The 6,259-nt window shown below is 34.7% G+C and overlaps 1 long non-coding RNA gene across 1 annotated transcript; it reads right to left on the reverse strand.

The window, feature by feature from the left end:
• Positions 1–1,965: 1,965 nt before the first annotated feature.
• LOC147840234 (uncharacterized) lies at positions 1,966–5,957 on the reverse strand. Its single transcript, XR_015511265.1, has 7 exons — positions 5,382–5,957; positions 4,426–4,461; positions 4,193–4,327; positions 3,885–3,999; positions 3,654–3,792; positions 3,043–3,170; positions 1,966–2,878 (listed from the first exon to the last, which is right to left on the reverse strand). It is a non-coding gene; the product is annotated as an uncharacterized LOC147840234 (long non-coding RNA).
• Positions 5,958–6,259: the final 302 nt, after the last annotated feature.

A 6,259-nucleotide genomic window follows, 5' to 3' on the forward strand; every position in this document is an offset into this window, starting at 1 on the left:
ATGCTAAAACATGCACTTGAAAGAGTGCAGGTTATAGATGGACAAAACCTCCAGTCTGATCGGCCCCTCTCCTATACGTATTTTGCGATCATTAATGACAGGGAGTATCGAGTGACCCAAGAGACTCAGACAAAAGAAGATACAGCCCAATTATTAGTACCAAAGAGTCGTCGGGAAATGCTTTTCCAGGCGGCTCATACTAATCCTATGGCCGGACATTTAAGGCAGGCGGCCACACTAGATCGCCTCATGACCCGATTATTTTGGCCGGGCATTCACGGTGATGTCAGCAGATTGTGTGCTGCATGCTGTGAATGTCAGCTGGTGAACCCACCGGCCACCCCAAAAGCGTCATTGCGCCGATTTCCAATTATGGAGATCCCCTTTGAGAGAATTGGTATGGATCTCAACGGGCCATTAGAGCGATCCTGTAACGAAGTGGCTGACACAGAGGGATCCATTTGCAGTATTTTTATTAAACACAGTTTAATAAAGAATAGCACACAGATGTTGTGCGTGTGCAAACTCACATCAATCACTGTAGTATGTAGTCGTTTGGCTGGCGGCAGGTTAACACAGGATGAGTAAGCAGGCATGGGTCAGAGACAGGCGAGTAGTATCAGAGTCGGTAAGCAGGCTAGAGTTCAGAGGCAGGCGGCTAGGATCAAAGTCAGGATTCAGGCTGAAGTGCAAGGCAGGCGGCAGGCAAGACTGGGTCAATAAACGAAGCAGGATCACAACGGGAAGGCAGACAAGGATGAGAACGCTCAGTTGTGTTAGCCGGGGCAAAACAAGGCTTCGCAATGAAGCATTCTTCTTCTTCTTCTTCTTCTTCTTCTTCTCATGAGTTTTATTGGTGGTTGGCATTCAACTTCTAAGTGCATTACCGCCACTTGCTGGTTAGGAGTGTGGACCATGATCGCACTATCTATCCATCTTTAGAAAAAAAAAAAAACCTACACCACTTATATCTATATTCTTTTATCTAATTTAGACATTTTTAAAAAAAGAATTAAAAATTCTATACTGTCCTCTTCTGACTTGTTGTTTAGTATTTTAAAAAAATTAAAATTCATATTAACTCTTTTCAAATTTAAAATAAATTCTCTCCTTTCCTATTGTATTTTGGACACTTCATAATAATATGCTCCACGGTTTCTTCTTGCCCACAATAATCACATTTTCTAGTCTGATGTTTATTAATTTTGTACAATGTACTGTTAAGTCTTGTATGTCCAAATCTAATTCTTGAAATTATCCCCTCTTCCCTCCTACTTACTTGTTATTCTTCCTTTATCCACATTTCTTTGTATATTAAACAGCCACCTACCATTTTTTCCTTCCTCCCATTGTTTTTGCCACCTATTTTTTCAAATTTGCTTGATTAAAACCTTCATCTAACTTTTACTATATTTTATTTCCATGTCTATAATTGATTTTCTTGTAGCTTCTTTAGCGCCTTCTTCTGCCAACTCATTCCCTGTTATTCCACTATGCGCTGGAACCCAACAGAATTTAACATCTAATCCCATCATCTGAATGCGATATAGTGTTTGCAATCTCGATCAGTATATATTTTCTGCTTTCAGAATTTCCACTCTCTACACTCTTAAAAGAAACGGTTCTATATAGAACCAAAAATGGTTCTATCAAGCGCTTCATATATGGAACCCCAAAAAGGTTCTAAATAGAACCATTTTAAGGGTTCATTAAATAGAACCCCAAATGGTTCTTTCACTCTTAAAATAAACGGTTCTATATAGAACCAAAAAAATGGTTCTTTCAAGCGCTTCATATATGGAACCCCAGAAAGGTTATAAATAGAACCATTTTAAGGGTTCATTAAATAGAACCCCAAATGGTTCTTTGAGTTCAAGTTACATGGTTCTATTTAGATCCATTTGAGGGTTCTTTAGTTATTATTGAATTAATGTTTTTTATTATTGAATAAAAAATAAAACCAATGCAGAAAATTCAAATTGTTTAAATTTATTCAATTTGCTTAAAAAAATAAAGTTTTAAATAATGTTTAAAATTGCACCTCTGCGTACTTTGTATAAGATCTACCTCTAAACATTTTACATTTTTACTATTTAATTAGTAAACATAATTAACAGCTTAATGACATTCAACAATCTAATTCTAATGATTTCACTTATTAATAAACATTTGTAAGCTTGTTTACTGATTGAACAAATACAAAACTTAACTTTCAAACATCTCTAAAATGTTGAAAAATATATTACAATGCAGATCTATTGAATAACACTACAATTTCAACAAGTTGACGGTACTTGTATGTATTGGTCATGGCAACATCCATTTTTATACATAATTTTCAATAAAAGTTATTGAACAAAGAGCTTAATCGCACACAAAACTTTGCAAAAGACAAAACATTGAGAACAGCCATTCCACAACCTGTAGCATGTCCATGTTTGCCGGCCTCTCTTATAAATAGTTTTGTCCATGGGTGGCACAGTGGCTCACTGGTTAGAACTGTCACATCACAGCAAGAAGGTCACTGGTTCAAGTCCTGACTGGGTCAGTTGGTGTTTCTGTGTGAAGTTTGCAAGTTCTCCCAGTGTTTGAGTGGGTTTCCTCTGGGTGCTCCAGTTGCCCCCACAGTCCAAAGGCATGCGTACGGTATTGGTGAATTGGCCACAGTGAGTGAATGTGTGCAGGTGTATGAGAGAGTGTATGAGTGTTTCCCAGTGCTGGGTTGCGGCTGGAAAGTGAAGAGTAATTGCTAATTCATTCTACTGTGGTGCCTCTGATAAATGAGGGAGCAGAAGGATAGTGAGCGAGCGTTGGCCATCGTAATGCTGACACTTCAAGCCTTGACGGAATCAGGAGAGCTGTTAGGACCTTTGGATTTCTGTAAAACAATATTTCAATTTTGAGTACTTTTAACCAACGAACATAAGTCAAATAGAATTACAGTTATAATTAATACAATTAAAGTGTGTGTGTGTGTGTGTGTGTGTGTGTGTGTGTGTGTGTGTGTGGGGGGGGATTCTGGATTTTGTGTAGTGTAGTTACCTTCTGTGGTTTCCTCTGCTGGTCCAATGAGACTAGCATGGAGCACTTCATTCTTTCCTTCCCTTCTTTTGGGCCATTTCTTTTAAAGATGTTTATGTGTTCTTCACTAAGTCCTTATATGCAGCATCCTAAATTAAAACATTTTGTTTACTTTGTGTAAGTTTCCAAGTGACACATTTTCAGCAATACACTATACTTATACTTATACCGCAATACAGTACTTTAAAGTCATCAAAAACACAGAAATACAGTGTAGACAGCTGTAATATACTTTCTATTTAATCTGCATTTCATTTGTTACAGAATTTAATGAAATTGACATTTCTGAGTGACCTCAAATCAGTATGTACATTAAATAAAACATTACAATTAGAATTAGAATAAGAACAAAACAAAATAACTGTATATCAGATAACATACATCATATTTGGCAGATACTTTTATCCAAAGGGACTTAGATTGTGTTTAATCTATACATTTATTAATATGTGAGACCTGGAACACATTTGGCATTGCTAATGCATTGCTTTACCAAATGAGCTTTAAAATGTCATATACACAGATTTTTCATATCTATTTGGCACACAATGTAACAGTGTTTGGTTACTCACAAGCTGTGGCACTCCAAGAAGAAGAAACTGCTCTATTAGTTTTGCAGACCCCTCCATAATCTGTACTCTGGAAAATAGTGCGTTTCATTTGGTTCTTGACTTATTCGTAAACGGTGTCGCATTCTAGGTCCATCACAATCTGAGGTAAGAGGACAGCATTTGTAGAATGTGTAAATATGAATTTAAATCACAGAATTATTCTTGACATAAAATGTATTGAAATGAACTTACCTTGTGTTAAGTCCCTCACAGTCCAGTTCACTTCCTTTTGATCCCATCATTATGAGCTCACCACTGAAATCCTTTAATTTTTACATTTGTTTTGAAGACATTGCAACAAGGTATCCTGTAGGCAAATTTACACCTTTCAATACATATTTCTTCTCTGCAGGACTTTTTATTAAGCAACGACCTTAATATTCTCACTGTATTAAAACAGCAGCAATAAGTAATAGAATATTTTTGTGATAAATATATTATTTCAGTGCACAACAACCAACAAGTCTGAAATATGCATGTTATAAAATACAATACTTTACCAGGTGTGCTTGAAGATGATGTCAAACAATTATGGATGTGACACATTTTCTTTAAGCTGGGATCCTTGTTCTTCAAAGCTACTTGTGTCCTGCAGACCAAAGTTGGGAACTTAAAATGGGTCCCATGACACTTTTCTGTAATGATAAATACAATCTTGAAGTATTTTATAATATTCATTTCATTTTACTGACCACAATACAGTTTGTTCGGATTTTAAAACATTGATACATACCAAGCACAAGTTTTATGATGCAGTTCAGTTTTCAGGCTGTTTGAGGAAAAATAAAATATACATTAAAATATTTCTTTTAAACTTATTTAGCACAATATATATATATATATATATATATATATATATATATATATATATATATATATATATATATATATATATATATATATATATATGCTTAAAGGTTTAATATTTCACAATACAATTAGCCTGCATTTTTGTGTCCTTTATAAATAACACCTGATCTTTCATCTATGGATTGTTAAAATATGTTAGGCTTTTTAAAGGTTTCAATAATATTCACCGTGACTGGCCTCCCGCGCGTGCACAGACTCGGGCACGAGTTTGCACGTGCGGGCACGAGCACTGCTACCTTGCGATTTTATGCAGACTAGCCGGAATGTCTCAACAGCGGGCAGTAATGTCCACTACTTTGCAGAGTTTAGCTCAATCACTGATAAAACACACACGAACCAAGCTAAAACTGAGCGCTTGTTCAAGGTTGGAGCTAAAAACAACACGAAAAACACGATGAAATCGGCTCATATCAAGTTACTTTTAAAATAGCGTGCACATGCTTAATTCACGCTCTCCCTCGAAGCTCGCCTTCAAATAACACAGCTGTGTATTGTTATCGGTAATTGAATTAGTATTGACAAACAAGTATAGCTGTATTGTAACTTATTTTTAATAAAAAGCAGAGAAAATTCAACTTAACACAGATTTCTGAACCGAAGGGTGACGACCGAGGTCATCAAGCACAGTGTTTATTCATATTAATGCTAAAGTTACCCCCATTCAATCTGTATCACCATATTTTCTATCAAATAGAAACATTAACGTTACTTCATAATACAAAATATTTCACTATATATATATATATATATATATATATATATATATATATATATATATATATATATATATATATATATATATTAAATGTACTTACATACCTGAATGATGAAGCTGAAATAGTGGACTTCTCCTTTCGAAAAATTAACCATCACTCTCGAAGCTCTTCGACCAGTCCATGACGATGTCCTTGTCAATGACGTCACCAGAGGGCTTTTTTATGATTATTAGTTTAAAATAATTTTTTAAACCATAACAACGTGTTGCTGCAGAGTCTAAATAAATTGGTTATTTTATTTATTTCACAAAATAATTTGTCAAAAATGTTAAACATTGAGTATATATAAACTAGGCTATAAGTTACCTATATAAGTTACCTATAAGTTATATTTTAATGTACAAACCTGCTTTGTCTCTCTGTGTTAGCTTATAATTATTTTATAATCTTTACTACATAATTATGTTATGATAAAAAAAATTATAGAACCATTTTAATCAAAAAGGTTCTTTGCACTCAAAGGGTTTTAAATGGAACCATTTTTTGGGTAAAAGGTTCTAATGGCCAAGTATAGAACCCCAAGGTTCTATATAGAACCTCAAGGAACCTTTTTTTTTTAAGAGTGTAACGTCATCAGTGAGGAATTTGAGTCTGTACATATCAGTGCTTCTAATGGTCTGTTTTCTTCAACCCATTGAAGTGCCATTAGTATTGCCACCATTTTTCCAGCATAAACTGATAGATCGTCTGAGATTCTTTTAATAACTTTTATTCTAAAATCTATTACTGAGTATGCTACCCCCACTCTGTTTCCACTATCTTTAGATGCATCTGTATATATTAAAACATGATTAAAATATTTGTCTTTAAGATACATTTGCACCAATTGAATATTAAAATTGCCCTCTGCACTCTTATCTCTTCTCTTTAACAATGATGTATCAACATTGGGTTTTGGTAGTAACCATTCAGGAGTAATTG

This window comes from Danio rerio, chromosome 16 (genome assembly GCF_052040795.2).
Source record: "Danio rerio strain M-AB ecotype USA chromosome 16, GRCz13ab, whole genome shotgun sequence".
NCBI lineage: Eukaryota > Metazoa > Chordata > Actinopteri > Cypriniformes > Danionidae > Danio > Danio rerio.